This window comes from Ornithorhynchus anatinus, chromosome 7, assembly GCF_004115215.2.
Source record: "Ornithorhynchus anatinus isolate Pmale09 chromosome 7, mOrnAna1.pri.v4, whole genome shotgun sequence".
Lineage (NCBI taxonomy): Eukaryota > Metazoa > Chordata > Mammalia > Monotremata > Ornithorhynchidae > Ornithorhynchus > Ornithorhynchus anatinus.
The window spans coordinates 23,304,922-23,326,903 of NC_041734.1; the positions used below are offsets into that span (position 1 = coordinate 23,304,922).

Genomic DNA, 21,982 nt, shown 5'->3' on the forward strand with positions numbered 1-21,982 from the left:
CACAAGAATGCACTTCAAATTTATATTTGCTACTTCTTTTCCTCATCAACCTGGTGTGTGCCTCTGAAGACTGTTATTACTACTTTCAATTTCATTGCTGTTTATTTAATAGCAGGTTTCAGTTGATGTGACCTTTCCCTTGATCAAAAGAAAATAGACATCAATAGATTGCTATCATCAATAGGATACAATTAACTAGGTGATGATTTAATGAAAGAGTAATGTCAGAAGGACATGGTGAAAGAGCTATTTTAAGAACTAGAGACAATTTTATGCAAAAACACATCCTGAAGGTAGTGATTTCATTAGCATAGTGCTTAGCAGTTGACAGCATCCTTGATTTTCTCCTCTTTCTTCTAATTTTAAGCTTAAGTGATCATCAAGGTAAGTGATGTGGAAGGAAGATTTTTTTTTTTATTTGTTTGTTTCTGGAAAATTAAGTGAAAATTCTAAAGGTAAGAACGAACTCGTCATTTACCTTCCAGAGATATTGCAGTCACCAATATATGAAAGGGATGGCCCTATTAATTATCAGCCCCATCTCCTGCTTCTTGCTAGAGAGCCAGACAGAGGGACAGATAACTTGGCAATTTGCATGCATGCATAATCTTGGTTTGGACATTAACATGTTAGAACATTCAGCATTTGTCAAGAACACAGCAAGGAAACTGTTCCTCTGAGAATTGTTTGGAACAAGACTAATGAAGAATTAGTTTTCTTCCTATTAAATTCTGATTTCTCTGTCTAGATTTGGAAAAGTGTTCAGTACAGGGAAATCTGCCCTAATCTCTTTGCCCCTGCCCCAGCTAAACTGCCTGACAGTCTCTCCTCTTCAGCAAGGCCTAAACAAGTAACATGGAGTGGAGAAATTAAATGATAATTCAGGTGATTTGATTTTCTTCAAAAACACTTTCTGACTTAAATAATCTAGATAAATGCTTCCATTTACTACTTCCCATACTTAACCCCAAAATCTTCCACTAACTGACTCCTTCCTTGAGGAGGCACGGAGGGAAGCTGTGAGGTGAGATTGGTGCCTGAGGATTGTTTCTGGTCAGTGTTCTCCATGGGAAGCAGAATTCTGGCCTCCTCCAGCTTTGGTGGGCAGTTTGCCCCCAAGACATTCTGGAAATCCATGGAAAGTAGACATCAAAGAGCATGGGCCTACTAGACTCTGAAAAAGATAACAAAGAAAGTTGCCATCAGCAAAGAGAATGAAATCAAATGATTTTCAATCAGTCAGTCAGTCAACCATATTTATTGAGTACTTACTGTGTGAAGAGGTAGACATGTTCCCTGCCCACAACAAACTTACATTCTAGATGGGGAGACAGGCATTAATATAAATAAATAAATTATGGATAAGTACGCGAATGCTGTGGGGTTGAATACATAGCTTAAATTTCAATTTCAATTTAAACATTATTTTCAGAGCTTAATCCAAAAAACTCCCTGTCCATGGAAAACAATATGTTTTGAGGAGTTTTGTAAAGATATCAGCATTATATTTTGTCACCTTTTGGTCCTGTTTACATACCTTCTCTCCCATGACCCCTCCACCCACCTAGGGGAGGGTGTATGGCCCAGGTCTAATCTATTTGTCTGGTGTCTCCTAGATCCAGGGACCAAACCAGATCAATCCTCCCATTTCTTCTCCCCCCAGCCTCCAGATCCACCTGGATCCTATGGGCATGGTAGTCCCTTTAGTACCTCCATAATCGGAATCACTTTTGCTTTGGGGAATTGAGATTCCCATATACATGGATGGCAGCACTTTGAGAAGGTGCTTGGACACCCTGTAAATCCAGACCAGATTTGGGCCTGGCTTAGACCCTCCTAGTCCTGACGCTCCACTCTCTGGTCAAGTCAGGACCAGAATCAGAGGATCAGCCACTAACCCTGTGGGCTGCCTTCTCCACTTGCTGAACTGATTGCAGTTTGAAATTAGTATCATGTAAGCATGATAGGAGGCTCAGCCAACATCAGTAAAATCCTGATCAGCTGCTGTATTGGAAGAATCTCTATGCCCTTTTTTTTTTTGGTATTTGTTAAGCGCTTATTCCCCCTCTCAGGATTGCACCTGGAGAGTTTCCAGTATTCTGTTAGTCTTGGCTATGAGAAGTATTGTCAAGCAGAGGCATAGCCATTTCATTCCAAACTTGGATAGTGGCTAGAGAGTGGAAGGCAATCTGTCACAAGTCAAAATTCACCTGTGTGGGCAACAGTAGCAAGGGAGACAGTCGAGGGCTGAGACTCAAGTTTACTTCGTGGAAGAAGACATTGATAACCCACTTCCATATTTTTACCAAGAAAATTCTATGAATACACTACCAGAATGATTGCAGATGGAGGTGGGGTGCTCTGGGAGAGATGTGTCCATGGAATCACTATTGGTCGGAGACAACTCGACAGCATAAGACAAGGCAAGTCGAGCGCTTACTATGTGCCAAGCACTGTACTAAGCACTGGAGTAGATAGATAATCAGGTTGCACACAGTCCACATCCCACATGGGGCTCACAGTATTAACTCCCATTTTACAGAGGAGGAAACTCAGGCACAGCGAGGTGCACAGTGAGGTTAAGTGATTTGCCCAAGGTCACACAGGAAACAAGTGACAGGAGACACAGGAGACAGTCTCATGTTTCCTTCTGCCTTCAAGACATCTACTTGGATGTTCTGCTGTCACCTCAAACAATATATCCATAACAGAACTCCTTATCTTTCCATCCAAACTGGGTCCTCCCTGTCACTTTCCCATCATTATAGACAGCGCCACCATCCTTTTTGTCTCACAGGCCCATAACCTTGGTGTTATCTTTGACTCCTCCCTCATTCAACCCACATAGTCACTCTATCACTAAATACTGTTTGTTCTACCTTAGCATCACTAAAAGCCACACTTTCCTTTCCTTCCAAGTTGCTAACATGTTAATCAAAGCATTCATTCTATCCCGACTTGATTACTTTATGTATTAGCCTCCCTGTTGACCTCCCTGCTTCTTGTCTCTCTCCACTCCAGTCCATACTTCATTCTGCTCCCTTTATCATTTTTCTACAGAAACGTTCAGGACATGTTTCCCCACTCCTTAGGAACTTCCAATGATTGCCCATTCACCTCCACTTCAAACAAAAACTCCTTACCTTGAGCATTACAGCACTCAATCACATTACCCTCTCCTACCTCACCTCACTATTCTATCACAACCCAGCCCTGCCACTTGGCTCTAATGCCAACCTATTCACTGTACCTTGCTCTATTCTATCTTGCTGTCGACCTCTTGCCCTTGTCCTGTCCCTGGCCTGGCACGCCCTCCCTCTTTATATCTGATAGACAACTATTCAACCCACCTTCAAAGTCTTATTGAAGGCACATATCCTACAAGAGGCTTTCCCTAACTAAGCCCTTCTTTCTCTTCTCCCACTCCCTTCTGGGTCACCCTGACTTACTCTCTTTATCCACCAGTGCCCCGCCCCACCACCTGGCCCTTCAGCGCTTAGGTACATACCCCAATTTTTTTCTTTATATTGATGTCTGAATCCCTCTCTGGACAGTAAGCTTGTTGTGGGCAGGGAATGGATCTGTTATATTGTTGTGGTGTACTCTCCTAAGCGCTTAGTACAGTGATTTGCACACAGTAAGCATTCAATAACTATGATTGATTGATTGATTGATTGAAGTGATGGAGCCAAGATCAGAACCCAGGTCCTTCTGACTCCCATGCCCCTATTCTATCCACTAGGCTATGTTGCTTTGGAAAAGTTAGGGTGGACATTGCATTTCTGCTTTTCCTGTGGGCCCACAAGCAGATTCTGCTTCAAATAGTTAACCAAGAAGACTTGTTTCCACTGGGCAAACAGTGGCCAGGTGGGCCCTTCTCAAAGATGGACTCCATGAGGTTCCTCTCAAAGTAGGTGGGAGTACTGCTATTCTCAAAGACGGCGATGAGGTAGAAATGATCCATGCCACTTGGGACATTTGGTCACATGTTGATGAGGGTGGTCACATAGCAGCAGGAGCAATGGATGAGAAATGTTCCTCCTCAAAACACTACTGGCTTACTAGAAAGAGCCTGGGTCTGGGAGTCAGGAGACTCAAGTTCTACTCCCTGTTCTGCTATTTGCCTGCTCTGTGACCTTGGGTAACTGCCTTCTTTACCCAATTTAATTTATTTGGGCCTTAGTTTTCTCCTCTATAAAATGGGGATTAAATACCTGTTCTTCCTATTTAGACGGTGAGCCCCAGGACAGAGGCTCTGTCTGACCTGATTATCTTATATTCATTCAATAGTATTTATTGAGCACTTACTATGTGCAGAGCACTGTACTAAGTGCTTGAAATGTACAAATCGGTAGCAGATAGAGACAGTCCCTGCCCTTTGACAGGCTTACAGTCTAATCTATTCTAGTGCTTAGTTCAGTGCTTGGCAGATGATAAGCACTTAAAAAAATCATTATTAATATTATTATTATTATATCATGATATTTCAATATATGCACAGCATGGCCTAATTTCATGATGCCAGCATAGCAGAACATGTTGTCATTAAACAGAATGTGACATGCTTGTGGGAAGGGAAGAAATGTCACCTCCTGATCTAAGAAAACAATTCAAAGGCAACTACTCTCTGAATTGCTGCTGCCCAGTTTCCACAGGAGAGGGTTCTGCTGAGTGAGAGAAGCAGCTTAGATTCACTCTTCCAGCGATCTCTCTCACCATGTCCACTTGCCAGCCCCTCTGGCTGCTCCAACGGGGCCTACACAGAGACCACCAGGCATTCACTTGGGAATATACTGCCATCCAGAGCCCACCAGCCATTAGGCAAAAGGGTTTATCCCACAGGAAAACGTTTCTGGAGGTTAATGTCACCACTTCAGCAGGGGAGATCCCCCCGCCCCAGGCACTCCAGCATCCATACAAATGTCCTTCTGTCCTCAAGGAGAGAGTAGCTTAGACATGGGTCCTTTCTAAACCCGATCTCCAACTACCTGTTCCATCCTTCCCCTTACTACTGGGAAAGTCTCCAGGGAAGATCCCAGCCACAGGAGTCAGCTGAGGTCAGAGGTCAGGTCATCTCACTGTGTCTAGGATGGGGCCAGAGGAAGGTGGAGCTGATTCTCTGTATGATTTTAACTGAGAGCTGGTTAAGGGTGAGGAATTGCAGCCTGGCTGGGCTTGGCTGAGAAAATGGGGAACTGGGACTATTGGAATCTGGATATTTGTGTCTAACCCAATTTACTTGTAACCACCCAAGTGCTTAGAATAGTGTCTGGAAACAGTAAGTGCTTAACAAATACCATAATTATTATTATCTAGAGGTATGGGGAGTTGGGTGAGGGTTAGCTGATCGGCACTAGAAATCAGCAGTTTTATGAGAAAGGGAGCCTGCTGCTGTGCTCTCATTAGAACAGCAGCTTCCCCTCGCTCTCCATTCTAGATGATTGCTTCAGGAGCAGCCTCTCCAGTTCTTTGGAAAGACTATCAATCCAAAAGTAGCCTCTACTGTTCTTACGAAAGACCCTGCCAAGCCCAGGTGGCATTGTCTCTATCAGAAATGGTGGGAAAATGATGGCAGAAGGGTATTGGGGTGGAAGGCTCGGAAAGGGAAAGGTTTCAAAGTGAAATCCGGATCAAATCAGGACAAGAGGAAGCAAACATCTTGGAAAACAACGGCAGAAACACAAGCTTCTTAATAACCTCAATAGCAGCTAGTGTGGAGGTATGTTGCCAGTCTTCTTTGTTGCAGTACAACAAGATAAGGCAAAAAGAATGAAGGTGAGGTCATAGGAAGCAAGTAGCATTATATCCTAAGGTGGGACTCTGTATTAGCCCATGAATCTTAATTATTAACAGCTATCTCCTGGGATATGGCTGAAGTTTCATGTCTTTTCCAATTCTTCTTCCTCCTTGCTCCACAACACACAAACACACACATACACTCACACACACCTTGCACAGGCACATATATTCACACACACCACACACAGACACACACACCTTCAGAAAAGGAAATCTTGCAAAATAGGAATCCTGTTATTTTGTTCTTTCTTCATTAAAATGCTTGTTGTTACTGTTGTTCTGTATACTGGTTGAGGACACAGGACAGATACATTTTTCTCAAGGACTGGCAGAATATTAATTCAATCATATTTATTGAGGGCTTACTCTGTGCAGAGTAAGAGAGAAAATCCCTGCCTATAAGGAGCTCACAGTCTTGGGGGGTGGGAGGGGCGGGGAGACAGACATCAGTACAGGTAAACAAACATCAATATAAATAAATAAAATTATAGATATATACCTAAGTACTGTGGGGCAGAGAGAACAAAGGGAGCAAGTCATGGAAGTGGGACTTGAGGAAAAGTGGGATTTAGTCTGGGAAGCCCTCTTGGAGGAGATGTGCCTTCAGTAAGGCTTTGAAGAGAGGGAGAGGAATTGCCTGGTGGAGTTTAGGAGGGAGGGCGTCCAGGCCGGAGGTAGTATGTGGGCCAGAGGTCGACAGCTAGAAGGGAGAGATCGAGGCACAGTGAGGTCAGCACCAGAGGAGTGAAGTGTAAGGGCCGGGTTGCAGGAGAAAAGTGAGGTGAAGTAGGGGGCAGCAAGGTGATGGAGTGCTTTAAAGTCAATGATGAGGAGTTTTTGTTTGATACGGAGGTGGATAGGCAACCCCTGAAGATTTTTGAGGGTGGAGGGGGAATGTGTACTGAACGTTTCTGCAGCAAGATGATCAGGGCAGCGGAGTGAAGTATGGATGGGAGTGGGGAGAAGCAGGAATTGGGAGGTCAGACAGGAGGCTGATGCAGTAATCTAGGTGAGATAGAATGAGTGATTGCACTAGCATGGTAAGAGTTGGAAGGAGAGGAAAGGGAGTTTTTAGCGATGTTGTGCAAGTGAGACCGACAGGGTTTGGTGACCGAGTGGATATGTGGGTTGAATGAGAAAGCGGAATCAAGGATAATGTCAAGGCTACAGGTTCTTGAGACAGGAAGGATGGTGGTGCCATCTACAGTGAAAAGAAAGGCCGGGAGAGGACAAAGTTTGGGTGGGAAGATAAGGAGCTCTGTTTTGGACATATTAGGTTGGAGGTGACGGGAGGACATCCAAGTAGAGATGTTGTGAAGGCAAGCAAAATAATCTAGTTTTGGCAGGGGATTAGTAGGCATTAGAAGGCCAGGGTCACAGATGAGTTTAAGGCAGTTTGTTGGGAGCTGATCCTCAACGGGGTGGGTCTTCAAGGGTGGCAAGGAAAAGTTGTAGAGGAGGAGAGGGAGGTAAAGTGACTCAGCTTTTCCACAGACCTACCTTCTCCTCCTTCTCCTCCTCCACCTCTTTCCCTCTTCCTACTTCTTCTCTCCCTCCATCCCCCGACCTCCTCCTCCTCCTCCTTCTAGCTGCTGCTGTTACTGACATCTGAGCATCATTGGAGCTGGATTTTCTGCCAGTTTTCAGCCACAGTAGCTGCTGATATGTCAATATAGGAGGGTGGGGAAGTTTCTCTCTGGCTCTGTGACATCATAATGCAGAGCGTCTTACTGCCAGGAGTGCCACCATGTTGGCTCCAACTCTGGTCCTTTCTGGTCTCAAGGAACAGGACCTAATCTGGCCTATGTTATTACTTAAAAAAAATCAGTGCCATTTATTGAGTACTTACTGTATGCAGAGTATTTACTAAACACTATTATTATTATTATTATTATTATTATTATTATAATGATATTTATTAAGTGTAAGTACATCAGTACAAGTAAACAAACATCAATATAAATAAATAAAATTATAGATATATACCTAAGCACTGTATGAAGGGCTTGGGAGAGTACAATATAAGCACTGGGAGGGTTGGTAGTTATGATCCCTGCCCACAAAGAGCTTACAGTATAGAGTGGGAGTAAGAGACAGACGTAGAAAGGACAGAAGAACTACTAGAGTTTAAGAATATTAATATAAGTACTGTGGGGCTGGGGTTAGTATCAAAGTGAGAAGTTGTTCCCAGCCAAGCGCATAGTTGACATGGAGGGGAAGGCAGATTGGAGAAATTAAGATCTGGAAAATCTCTTAGAGGAGATATTATTTTAGAAGGGTTTTGAACTCTGTCACTCACCAGCATGGACACATGCCTGATCTCATCAGCTCTAGTCACTGTACAATCTTTACCTTAACCAATTCGTAAATCCCTCTATCTGACCATAAATTCCTCACCTGCTCTTTCTCCTACACATTTCCTCCCCGCAATTCTGCTCTGTTCCCTGACAGAGACTTCCTATCTTTTGACCCCATGTAGTTTTCTCAGGTCAAGGTACCTCATTTAAACTCCACACCCAAACTATTGTCCCTCGATGGTCAAACTGAGTCCCTCAATACCACCTTTACTTCAGAACTCAACTCTCTTGCTCCCCTATCCTATTGTGGATCTCGTCCCACTAAACTACAGCCCTGGATCACCTACGCAGTCCAATTCCTTTACTTCTTTACATGAGTAGCAGAGTGCTGCTAGTAGAAATCTAGGTAATAGGCCAACCTCATGCTTCTCAAGTTTATCCTTATTACATGCTTTAAATCTGACCTCTCCTCTGCCCGGCAAAATTATTTCTCCATTGACACCCATGTCCATTGCCCTTGCCAGTTGTCCCACACCTTAATTCCCTCCTCAAAGCCTCTGTCCCCCCACCTCCAACATCCCTTGCCCCTAATGACCTGGCTACTTACTTTATTGAGAAAATTGAAAATATCAGATGTTATCTCCCTAAAATCTTCCCTGCTCCTCTTCAGTCCCTGCTTTCTCCTGCCCCATCTTCAACTCTCTGATCTTTCCCAGCAGTATTAAAGAGGAGATTTCCTGCCTTCTCTCAAAATCCACTCCCTCCACCTGCACATTCATTCATTCATTCAATAGTATTTATTGAGCGCTTACTATGTGCAGAGCACTGTACTAAGCACTTGGAATGTACAAGTTGACAACAGATAGAGACAGTCCCTGCCCTTTGATGGGTTTACAGTCTAATCGGTCTGACCCCTTCCTTTCACACTTTATCAAAACTTGTTCCCACTTCCATGAGCTAAGAACTAGACCCCAGATGGTGGCAGAAGACCACCTAAGATCTATGCCAAGATACCTTCAGAATGGCAGCTGGATACCATTTAAGACTTGCACCAGGACACCATGCTGCAATCAGTTGGACTCCTCGAACTCCTCAGATGTGGGACCATCTGCATGAACTTGGGGAAAACAGCCAGACAGGGAGTTGTGTGTTTTTGTGTGGGTATGTATGTATGTATGTGTGTGTGTGTGTGTGTGTGTTTACCCACTCAATAAAACTAAGAATTGAATAAAGCTTTCCACTTTATACAGTGGTGGTTTAATTTTCACTTTAACTTGTCATTGAGTGCCTGATAAGACGAATAAGGATGGGAGGAGGTGGGACCCCCTGGAAAAGGGCTTTGCAGTTGAGGGCCTGACTAAGAGATCAGAGTCAGCCCAAGTGGAAGGTGGACACAGGGAGACAAACCTCTCAGGCAGAGATGGACCTAAGAGGTTGGGTGCCTGAGAGAGGGGGAAGTGGGTCCATAGTAATGGGCTCACAGAATGAGTGCCTGACCAAGGGGCAGCTCCAAAATGGAGTCTGATGTGAGGGGAAGATCCTCAGCTGGGTTCACAAAGGTGGGTGCTTGGCAACAGGAGCGGGTCCCCAGTGATGGACTTTTAAACTGAGCGCCAGTCAAAAGTCAGCTTCAAAGTGGAGGCTGACCTGGGAGGAGAATTCTGAGTCGGGCTTATGACATCAGTAAGAATGGAGAGATAATGTTGCCAGGCAGCGGAGAGGGCTGAGTTAAAGCAGGCAAGGTTGGGTTTGAGGTGAACGAGGTCAGCCTTATATCTGGATTTCTGCCAGTGTTGCTCTGCAGCTCACACACAGGGGTGAAGGAAGCAGGCTGTGGAGGTGGTCCAGGGCAAAGACACAGGGGAGTGAATTAATTCAGTTCAGTAGAGAAGGTGGTGTTCAGGGAGTCAATTTGGTCATCAAAGGAAGGTAGTTTGTATATATTGGTATTTGTTAATAATGTTGGTATTTGTTAAGTGCTTACTATGTGCCAAGCACTGTTCTAAGTGCTGGGGTAGATACAGGGTCATCAGGTTGTCCCACGTGAGGCTCACAGTTAATCCCCATTTTACAGATAAGGTAACTGAGGCACAGAGAAGTTAAGTGACTTGTCCACAGTCACACAGCTGACAAGTGGCAGAGCAGGGATTCGAACTCATGACCTCTGACTCCCAAGCCCCTGCTCTTTCCACTGAGCCACGCTGCTTCTGGGGATATGGGGATTAAATGGGGCATGATGACTTGAGAAAATTGTATGGAGTCAAAAGATCAGAGGTCTCTGGGAGAACAGGACAGATTTCTGGAGAAGGGGTATGTGGGAGAAAAGCCAAGTGAAAGGTTGTATTTGGATAGAGGGAAGAAGCTCTTTCAAGAGCGTGTCTTTGACTTTGCTGGGCTTTTTTGTCTTTCAATCATTGAATATATATAATTCATGTCTGTAGGCCTCCCACCAGGTTTTTAATTCCTTGAGGGTAGGGACAGTGTCTTTTATTTTCATTGTATCTTTCCAGGTGCTTAGAATATTACTTGGCATACAGTAAGTATATAATAAATATTGTTGAATGAAAGAATGAATGAATGAATTGGATGTGGAGCATGGACTGTATATGTTTTGGCAACCATACTAGAAGAGAGATGTGATCTATATGATCTACCTATAGACCTTCAGTTTGGTCTGATTCTTGATGCCCAAAGGACATACCGTACCTCTTGATTTGACTCTTATCAGCTCCTTAGTCGTTTTCTTCATCAGGACATTTTTAGTGGTTGAGTTTGCCTAGTGCAGGTAATGTGATGAAGCTCTGTTGGAATATTTGCAGCAAAATTTTGCCTCAAGTAGGATCAAAGGTTTGGCAGGGCAACACTGTTATCAGCTCATCATTGCAAAGGAAAACAGCTTCAGCACTGCCAGTATGGTTTACTGGAAACAGGAAAAAGAAATTTAAGTTGTTGCAAAAGAGTTTCCTGTATCACATTAATGAACTGCCTAGAAACCTAGACAAAGTATTAAGACTAAGGCACTCTGAAATAGAAATTACTGTTGTCCTCAACCTCCTTGAATCTCACCCACTTTGATAGATGCTAAGGACTACTTCCAGTGTTTTCAAACCGTCTTCCTGGTAAACAGTTGTTAATAATTTGGCAATTTGTGAGGATGAAAGCACTGTGTAGTAAGAGGAATGCCTGTACACCTCTACAGCAACATGGAATTGGACTGGAATACCTAATAAGAAATGACCTTGCATATTAGATGCGTGTAGGGTGTGGTAGATATAAATTGCTCTATAACAGACCATGAAATAAAATGCACAGTTTAGTTGGAGTTTAATCCTATGAGGTAAGTGCTTTACAATTTTAAAGATGGAGTGTGATTGTTGTCCACTTCATTATGTGTCTTCTTGGATGAGGAGTATACAGAAAAGTCAATCGATCAATGAAAAGCATTTATTGAGCACATACTCTGTGCAAAACACTGTAGTAAGATCATGGGAGAGTACAAAAGAATAAGAAGATTCTATCCCTGCCTTCAAGGAGGTTACCGTCTAGCAGGAAGACCCTTAAATAAACTACTAGGAGGAGGCATAATATAGTTTAGAGGATATGGGCATCCCACGAACCAACTCACCATAAAGATCCACTTAGTCTTACTGTTATTGTTGGGAAGTTGGTCCCTGGAGAACCCTAACGGTCTGCACATTTTCCTTAATAGTAATAATAATAATGATGATGATCTTTGTTCAGCACTCCTAAGTATCAAGCACAGTTCTAAGCACTGGGGTGGATGAAGGTAATCCGGTTGGACACAGTCTTTGTCCCACATGGGGCTCACAGTCTTAATTCCCATTTTACACTCAAGTTAAGTGACTTACCCAAAGTCATACAACAAACAAGCAGCATAACTGGAATTAGAACCCAGGTCCTTTGACTCTCGGGCCCTTGCTCTACCCACTGGGCCATGCTGCTTCCCTTGTCTTTCTAAAGAAGCGTAATCTGACAGAATTAAATCAGCTATTTAAGCAGGCAACCAAGGTTTGTATTCTAACTGGCTGCCAGTTGATTAATTTGAATAGTTTAAGTGCCCCAGTGCCTATCTTCTGTTCATCAGAGGGATGCCTTACTCTCCACCATTTCTCAGTCCTCAACTGCCCCGGTCCCTAGGCCATGAAGTGAGTTGGCCCAAGGCTGGACAGGACAAGCCTCCAGAGGAAGAGAAGGTGGTGGAAGTGCTTCCCCAGAATTTCCCCCTTCCTGCTTCCCTTACAGAGCAGTTTGACTAGGGTCTCCTCTGAACAATATTTAAAATCAAATCACAGGACAAGATTACCACATATGGTACCCTCAAGAAAAGGCAGAGAGACTAAAATTATGGTAAATTATGGCAGCAAGAGAAAGGACAGGAACAGAGCAGGTAATACAAACATTTACCTCTCAGAGACAAACCTGAAGAGTTTCCAGTACTCTACCAGTCGACTATGGGAAGGAGAGTTAAGGAGAGGCATATTCATTCCATCCCTAGCTTGGGCAGTGGCTAGTGAGTGGAAAGCAATCTGCTACAAGTCAAAACTAACATTTGCTAGTCAGCAGCGGCATGGGAGAGAGTTGAGGGGAGAGACTCAAGTTTACCATGCAGAAGGAGGCAATCGTAAACTGCTTCCATATTTTTACCAAGAAAACTCTATGGCTACACTACCAAAACGATTGCAGATGGAGGTGGTGCGTTCTGAGAGAGATGTTTCCATGGCATCACTATGGGTCAGAGACGATTCAACAGCATAAGACAAGCACGGACATAGGTTGAAATACCTGAATGAACAAGTGAATGTTGAAATACTAAAATGCATGTACAAATAAATGAAAACTACATACAGGCATTAGTGTTGATGGTAGGGATGAAAATACGTATTGCCAAGAGTGGGTGCTATGTTGATATAACTAGGACATGATAAAGATATCAAGAAAGGCTTCCTGAAGAAAGTGAGCTTTACAAATGGCCTTGCAGATGGAATGTTTCGGGTGGGGAGGAATTCCATCGGAGGGAACAGCATGAGTTGTCAGAGTCAGAGAGTAGAGAGTAGAGGGTAGATACTATGAGTTATTACTATTTCTATTATTTCTATTGCTACTACTCCTATTATTAGAAGACCTTCAACTCTGAATGGAGCTTGATGCCCTATGATTTACATACTGTCTGTCAATCTACCAAAAGCCATGCTACCCTTTTTGATTCTTTTTCTACATATTTGTCTATCTATGCATCATGGAATACTATTCTGTCGATAATTTGCTGGTAGAACCAAAGTTTGTGTCACTTAGGAAGATCTGGGGTTGTGTGAAGGATTTCCTAGGTGTAGACTGGTTCTTCAGTTGCATTTCTTTCAGATTCAGAGTCAATCCATAGCACTGTGTCAAATCTCCAAAACGATTTATACTCAGCTGCCTGTCTTCTTGTTTCCGTGCCTCAAGGGCTCAGCCATCTATTTATAGCAATGCCTGAGCAGCTATCCCAAAGACCTGTGATGATGATCAGATGCCACTGAGCTGAAAGAGGACATTTACCATAGCCTGAAAGTTGCTCGAGGGCAGGAACTTTTAATGTATGCTCCCAAATGTCTAGTAGAGTCCTAGTCACATAGTCAAAGCCCTGTAAAATGCTTTGCCCACAGTAAGTGCTCAGGACAGTGATTTACTTATAATTGTATGTGCTCAGTAAATGCAGCTGAAGATCATGACATTGATCCATTCCCTGAGAGACATTAAATGCCCGGTCCCCCCTAGCATGGTATTCCCTGCCAACACAAGCTTCCTGGAATCTTAGCAGGCTCCACTGTCTCGTCCTGTGACCTGGGCAGTGGAGGAAGACCATTCAAATGAAAATTTGAAACATGGACCCTGGATCCCTCCAGAGTTCAAGTATGATGGACTTTGACTCTTGGAAACTACAAAAACTTCTATCTTGGAAAACATCTGTTCACCAAAAACTTGACAGCCTTAATCTAATTAAGGTTGGGGTGGCTAACATTGATTCACATAGCTAACTCCAGATACTCTCAGCCATAGTAGCAGGTTTTCTCATCACAGGGTGCAATCTCTTCTGAAACCCTGGTGTCAGGATCAGAATGGTCACTCATGGGTCTGACAGGTTGCTCCTTGAGGACAGGGATCTTGTCTACTTATTATTTTGAATTCAGTCAGCTGACTAGAGGCAGTCATTACATCTCCCTGTAGCCAGGTCTGAATACCAGGCTGAGATCCCTAAAACAGAACAGGTATGTCTGCCTGGCATCTTGGTAATGAGGACCCATCTTTTTACATATAAACAGCTGCATGCCTCCCCAACAGCACAACTACCTGTTTACTACTAAACATTCCCCCTGCCACTCCTTGACTGGGCTGGGCCTGGAAGCGGAGACCTGGGGAGGATCCAAACTTGTTCTTTAATAGGGTTAACCGATATGATGATACTATGATAAACAGGTTCTGGAACAAGGCTTGTGGCACATGACACCCAAATATTTTGGTTCTTTTGCAAACTTGGCCCAGTCTCCTTGCCAAGTAACAAAAGAGTTCCATGCAAAAAATCCCCTTGCCCTTTGTTTTTAAAGATGCCTGCACCTTAAAGTCCTGAGAATAAACCCCAGCAATAACCTGGGTCACCTCCATGGCCTACTCAGCCCAAGTCTGTGTTAATGGCAGCGGCCCAGGATACTTGAAAGACACCTAGTAATAATAATAATTACTGTGGTATTTCTATAACACATTCTATGTACCAAGCACTATGCTAAACTCTTGGATAGATACAGGATAACTAGTTCAGACCCATCTTTCCTACATGGTATTTACAGTCTAGGAGGGAGGAAGAACAGGTATTTTATCTCCATTTTATAGATGAGGGAACTGAGGCACAGAGAAGATACGTGTCTTGCCCAAGGTCACATAGCAGGTAAGTAATTCCGTACTGGTTAACCTGCACATCCATTCTTATGGATAAGAATGAATCACCCCAACTGCCCAGAGTATCCCCTCTCATCTTTCCCCCAGTGACCCAGCATGGGCCTTCTAGGAAACAGCAGGAGAGAGGAATGATAAACAATCACATGAGAAAAACCTTCAAGTTTAGAATAAAAATGGCCAAAACCTGCTACTCAGCTCACACCATCAGAGCCACATGCAGTCGACTCTGACGGCAGACTCTTCGGGTTGACTGGGTTGCCCCTGGTGATTTTCTCTTGGATGCAATAGGGAGAGTCAGCAGAGCTAGTTCCCCTGAAGCCCAAATGATGGAATTAATAATAATTATGGTATTTGTTCAGCTCTTGCTATTTGCCAAAGCCCTGTAGAACACAAGATAATTTGAACAGAGAAGATACGTTACGTGCACAGGGTCACACAGCAGGCAAGTGGTGAAGTCAGAATTAGAATCCAGCCTCTCTGTCTCTCAGCTCCAAGCTCTTTCCACAAGGCAATGCTGCTTCCTAAATGGGAGAGAAGAGTAGTGACTCGCTCAATCACTCCATTCTTTCGCTTACAGGGCCATTCATCTGCTCCTGGGCAATGATAACCCTCTTCTACTGGGTTACTTAATTATTTTAATGAAAACCAATTGTTCATATGTAATCAGGGAGAGAAATTCTTATGAAGCATTAAGATGCTATAAAGGCATTTTAAAGTACATCTGCTAAAATTCCATTAATGGTCACAAAAATTAAGCTTGAATTTATAGCTACACAGATAGGGAAAATGAACCCAACATTGTGTTCTGTTGAAATATTTTTATTAAGCTGGACAATTAATTAAAAGTGGGTTGGCTGCTGAATATTAGAAGGAAACCCACAAGTGATGAGGGGTTTTCAACTGTGGGATAATCAGAAAGTGTCCATCAACCAAACATTTGAAAATCAGCAAGCTCAGTTCTCTAATCAATAAATCATAGTTTTTGAGCATTAAGCAGAGCACTGTACTAATTGCTTGGGAAAGCACACTGTCTGCCTGTTAGTATTCACAGTCCTTGCTTGAAGAACCCTATGACATAGAGGAGGAGACAACAAGAAAGTATATTACAGGTCGGGAAATGCAACTGAATAGTAGCTGGTCCTGGCTCCCTGTGGCCCAGAAATAATGGTGGAGAGAATAATAATTATTATTTTTATGGTAATTGATAAGTGCTTACTATGTGCCAAGCAAGATAATCAAGCCGGACACAATCCATGTCACATTTGGAGCTTACTCTCTAATCCCCATTTTACAGGTGAGGGAACCAGAGTCACAGAGAAGTTAAGTGGTTTGCCCAAGGTCAAACAGCAGGCAGGTGGTGGCACTGGGATTAGAAACAAGGTCCCCTGACCCTCTAAATCCATGTTCTTTCCACTAGGCTGTGCTGCTTCTCTACTGCAACCATTTCTGTGAGGAGACTGCTTGGGGTGCTGCTTTTCTAGACCCTGGCTGGAGCGATGTGACTCCCAGTAAAGGCTGGGGAATCTTACTATGCCCTTCCTTAGGGAAGGCTCCAGAGTAAAGGTAACCGGGAGAGAAGAGAGAAGAGAGGAGAAAGGATGACTGGCTGGAAATGACCAAATAGAATTGGAATTAGTGACTTCAACTCAATTTGAAGCTAACTCTCTCTAGTGAATGGAACCCTCACTGAATAGAGGAATAATAATAATAATATTTGTTAAGGGCTTATTATTTGCCAAGCATTCTACTAAGCACTGGGGTAGATACAAGATAATCAGGTCCCACAGGGTGCTCACAGTCTCAGTAGGAGGTAGAAGAGCTTCCAACTTCCACAAAAAGAACTATGTAACCTTAGTCTGACTGTGGTCTACTGGAAAGAGCAGTAATCTGAGAATAGGAGACTCAGAGTTTTAATCCCAGCTCTGTCACTGGCCTGCTTTTGACTTTAGGCAAGTCATGGGCCTCAGTTTCCTCATTTGTAAAATGGATAATACACATCTGCTCTCCCTGAGTCTCAAAATGTGAGTTCTTCGTTCATGAATTCATTCAATTGTATTTATTGAGTGCTTAATATGTGCAGAGCACTGTCCTAAGTGCTTGGAAAGTAGAATTCAGCAACAAAGAGAGACGATCCCTGCCCTCGATGGGCTTACAGTCTACAGTACTGTATAGGTTAGAGTTTATGATCTCATTATCTTGTCTCTTCCCCAATGCTTAGAAGATTGTTTGACACATAGTAAGTGCTGAATCAATACCATAACTAAATCGGGCATTTCTTGACATAAGTTTAGCAGCAGCAGCAATAGTAGTATTTATTGAGGGCCCAGGATAGCTCTTTAATAAAACCAGGAAAAAAGTAAATCAATTTGCTATAAGCATGGTTCTGACTCCCAGGAGTCTCACAGTCTAAGAAAAAGGGGTGGAGAGGGTTGACAACAGTCACATAAGGAAAAAGCAAGCTAAAATATAAAAGACAAGGATGATGAAAAATTTATAATACAACAGAAGCTATAGGATTTCAGGCTTCTCATGCCTAGACCAACAGTTAGAGAAGTCCCAACCTCAGCCATGGCTTCCCCAGTGTTTGAAAAGCTGAGAAGACCACATGTTTCTGTTGATTGAATCCTTCCCAGGATGGCGCAGGTACTGATGGGAATCCTGGTGGGACAGGGCAACTCTTCTCTGACATGGTGGTCCCCTGGTGGTGGGCATAAGGAGAGCAGAGGAATCGTCATATTACTGACACTTCTTTGAGATCTTTCTGGGCTGGAGCAAGGCTCAGAGGCATGAGGATGGGGCAGCTTCATATCTTTATGTGGGGGAAGGAAATTTATAAAAGCTATTCCAGATACAATTCAAAGATCTACTTCCTAGCTTCTCAGTTCAATCACTTATCCATCTGTGGGAGAGATGTCTTGGTCAAAAACTCTGATAAAGTCCAAATATATGATAGCCCACATATGTGGAAATAACAGTAGAAGTAATTTAATAATTTCATTCACATATAAGCAAATTCATCCTATCAGTGAGAAAGCTATTTGTACCACATGACTCCCAACATGTTAACTGCTCTAGTAATGATAGTAATTGTGGTATTTGTTAAGGAGGACCAAGGATCAGCATGGCTTAGAGGAAAGAGCACAGGCCTGGGTTCTAATCCTGGATCCACCACATGTCTGCTGTGCGATCTTGGGCAAGTCACCTAACTTCTCTGTGCCTCAGTTACCTCACCTGTAAAAAAGTGACTCAATACCTGTTCCCCTTCCTACTTAGACTGTGAGACCTGTGTAGGACAGGAATTCTGTCTAACCTGCTTATCTCATCTTCCCCAGAGTTTAGAACAGTGCTTGACACATAGTAATGCTTAACAAATTTTAATAATTATTATAATTACAATTATCATTTGCCTACTATGTACTAAGGGCTGCAATAAATACAAGATAATCAGATCAGATAATCAGATCATCAGTCTCTGTTCCAATTAAGGGATTTGACCAAAGTTACACAGCAGGCAAGTCACCGAGCTGGGATTAGAAACAGCAGGCAAGTCACCAAACTGGGATTAGAAACCAGGTTTTCTGATTCCCAGGCCTATGTTCTTTTGTCGAGGCCATGATGCTTCTCAACAACTCTAATCACTCGTTAATTGGAATCATTCTCTGAGGATGCCTCATCTTCTCTCTGACTGACTGGGAGAGGGGGGAAATTACCAAGTGAATGGTTCCATTCATACTTCCTCTCCCCATTTCCACAGTGCAGGCAGTACGGTTGCCATGTGGTAAACCCAATCTGGCCCGCCAAACGAAAATGCCGTGCTTCAGGATTTGAAGAGATCCCTATATGCTGAAATGAGAGTACACTTCTGAACTACTGGAAACCTCTTCCAGCTCAACAGGCTATAAGCACCATTTCTTTTCTGAAGTCTTTGACGCAGTGTTAAGGAGCTGCTCCATGCAGATAATTGGGCTCTAGAGGCTCATACACAGGAAATATGCAAATGATGGGAATCTATTTGCAGATTCAACCCAGTGCCAAGTCTGACAATAAAGCTGAAGAAACCAGTCATATGTCCTCTCACACTCAGAAAACCCTTCATACAGCCAAAGGTTTTCATTAGCACTACAAGATTTAAAGCGGCCACTGAATTCTGCTACCTGGGTAGCAGAATGTCCAGATAGAGAAAGAGACAGGAAACACATGGCTTTCAGAAGCCTGGAAGGCTGAGAGTGGCAACGTGTTCATCCAGCTCCACACCAAGTTCAATGTCTGCAAAGCTGTTGTGGTTTCCAACTTTTTCTCTAACTAGACCTGGACAGTTTTATCAGCATCCTCTAGGAACTGTTCTTAACAACAAATTAATTAATTAACTAATTAATTAATTCATATTTATTGAGTGCTTACTGTGTGCAGAGCACTGTACTAAATGCTTGGAGTGTACAATTCGGCAACAGACAGAGAAAAACCCTGCCCAAAAATGGGCTCACAGTCTAGATGGGGGAGACATACAACAAAACAAAACAAGTAGTCAGGCATCAATACCATGAAGATAAATAGAATCATAGATATATACACATCATTAATAAAATAGAGTAACAAATATTATATACAAATATGCACAAGTGCTGTGGGGAGAGGAAGGGAGTAGAACAGAGAGAAGGAGTAGGGAGAATGGGGAGGGGGAGGAGGGACAGAGGGAAAGGGAGGGCTCAGTCTGGGAAGGCCTCCTGAGGGAGGTGAGCTCTCAGTAAGGCCTTGAAGAGGGGAAGGGACTTAGTTTGGAAGATGTGAGGAGGGAGGGCATTCCAGGTCAGTGGTAGGACGTGAGCCAAGGGTCTGCAGGACAGGCAAGAACGAAGCACCGTGAGGAGGTTAGTGGCAGAGGAGCAGAGTATGGGGTGGGCTGTAGAGGGAGAGAAGGGAGGTGAGGTAGGAGTGGGCCAGGTGATGGAGAGCTTTGAAGCCAAGAGTGAGGAGTTTTTGCTTCATGCGAAGGTTGACAGGCAACCACTGGAGGTTTTTGAGGAGGGGAGTGACATGCCCAGAGTGTTTCTATAGAAAGATTATTCGGGCAGTGGAATGAAGTATAGACTGAAGCAGGGAGAGACAGGAGGATGGGAGGTAAGAGAGGAGGCTGATGCAATAATCCAGTTGGGATATTAGGAGAGCTTGTACAAGCAAGGTAGCAATTTGGATGGAGAGGAAAGGGAGAATCTTGGCGGTGTTGTGAAGGTGAGATCGGCAGGTTTTGGTGATGGATTGGATATGTGAGAGAGCAGAGTCAAGGATGACATCAAGGTTGCAGGCCTTTGAGATGGGAAGGATGGTAGTGCCGTTCACAGTGACGGGGAACAAATGCCTGGATGGGATTAGAACCACAAGGTCCTGTGACCTACTCAGGTGACCACATTTATGAACAGTTCCCAGCAGATCATCTCTGCTGAGTGGGATATGAGAGGACACCCAAATATCTACTGCAGAGAAAATGGAAAGTGTGGACTGTTGGCAGAACACTACAGAAATCAAACCAGCCAGGTGGGCAGAAATTAGGAGGCAGCTTTCTCTCCTTAAGCAAGGGTGACATGAAAATCAAGATTCCAAAGGGCAGCACCTGAAAAAAAGGGCAAGCCCAGTGTGAGACAAATGTATTAATGCAGAAAATATCTTTCCTGGCTTGTAAACAATATGAGAGTGTTTATCGGTCCTAGATTGGTCTTTCCAGAACTATCTTGAATTTATGGAAGGATGGGTGGAGCTTGCGGTCGAGAACAATAAGTGAGGCTCCATCAAGACATGAAGGCTTCAGGATCAAGAACTTAGCAAAATAATTGGCTTTAGTGGTAGTGGTTTGTGTTCACTCTCTTTCATCCCTCCCACTCTGGTTCCCACTGAGGCAGTAGGTGCAGTAAGCTAGTAGGCTGGCAGAGGTGGAGCACAATGAGAAGGGCACACAATAATTTTACATTCAAAGCCCATTTATGTCCAAAGTGATCTAGTACACATGCTGGGCCAGAGCACTAAGGTAAACAAGTGTCGCCAAAGTAGTTGTCTTGGTAACCTCACAAGTGAGGTCTTGTGAGACCAACTTATCCTGATGATTTTAGGATTCTTGATGAACCTGCCCACCAAGATGTTTTAGGGAATTCTCTATCCAAAATTCCACCAATGTTGGCATTAGCCTCCTCAGACCTTTCCCCATTTCTATCTGTTTCACATCTTTTCCCTAGCAGGGAGGCGAGGTATGGATCCAGAGCAGAAAATGGATTGGACCTCCCTGATTTCCCACCCCAACCCAACCCACATACTTTGCTCCTCTAATGTCAAGCTACTCACAGTTCCTTGATCTCATCTATCTCGCTGCCCACATCCTGCCTCTGGCTTGGAATGTCCTCCTTTTTCTATCTCCCCACCTTCAACGCCTTATTAAAAGCAACTTGTCTCCAAGACACCTTTCCCAACTAAGCCCTCATTTTCTCTTCTCCCACTCCCTCCTGCGTCCCCCTTGCACTTGGATTTTCACTCTTTATTCAATCCTCCCTCAGCCACACAGGACTTATGTCCCCTGTACCCAACAAAAAACTCCTCACTATTAAGCTTTAAAGCTTTAAAGCTCTCCATCAACTTGCTCCTTCTTACCTCACCTCCCTTCTCTCCTTCCATGTCCCAGCCCACACACTCTGCTCCTCTGGTGCTAACCTTCTCACTGTGCCTCGATCTCACCTCCCTCATTCCTGGCCCCTGGCCCATGCCCTACCTCTGGCCTGGAACATCTTCCCTCCTCAAATCCGCCAATCACTCTTCCCCCCCTTCAAAGCCCTACTGAAGGTGCATATCCTCCAAGAGGTCTTCCCAGGCTAAGCACCCTTTTCCTCAGCTCCCCTTCCCTTCCATGTCACCTCAACTCGCTTCCTTTGCTCTACCCCTGTCCCCCACCCCAC

The 21,982-nt window shown here is 43.8% G+C and overlaps 1 long non-coding RNA gene across 1 annotated transcript; it reads right to left on the minus strand.

The window, feature by feature from the left end:
- Window positions 1-880: 880 nt before the first annotated feature.
- LOC114813189 lies at window positions 881-9,719 on the minus strand. Its single transcript, XR_003760833.2, has 3 exons — window positions 9,594-9,719; window positions 9,111-9,213; window positions 881-1,174 (listed from the first exon to the last, which is right to left on the minus strand). It is a non-coding gene; the product is annotated as an uncharacterized LOC114813189 (long non-coding RNA).
- Between the last annotated feature and the right edge of the window lie 12,263 nt (window positions 9,720-21,982).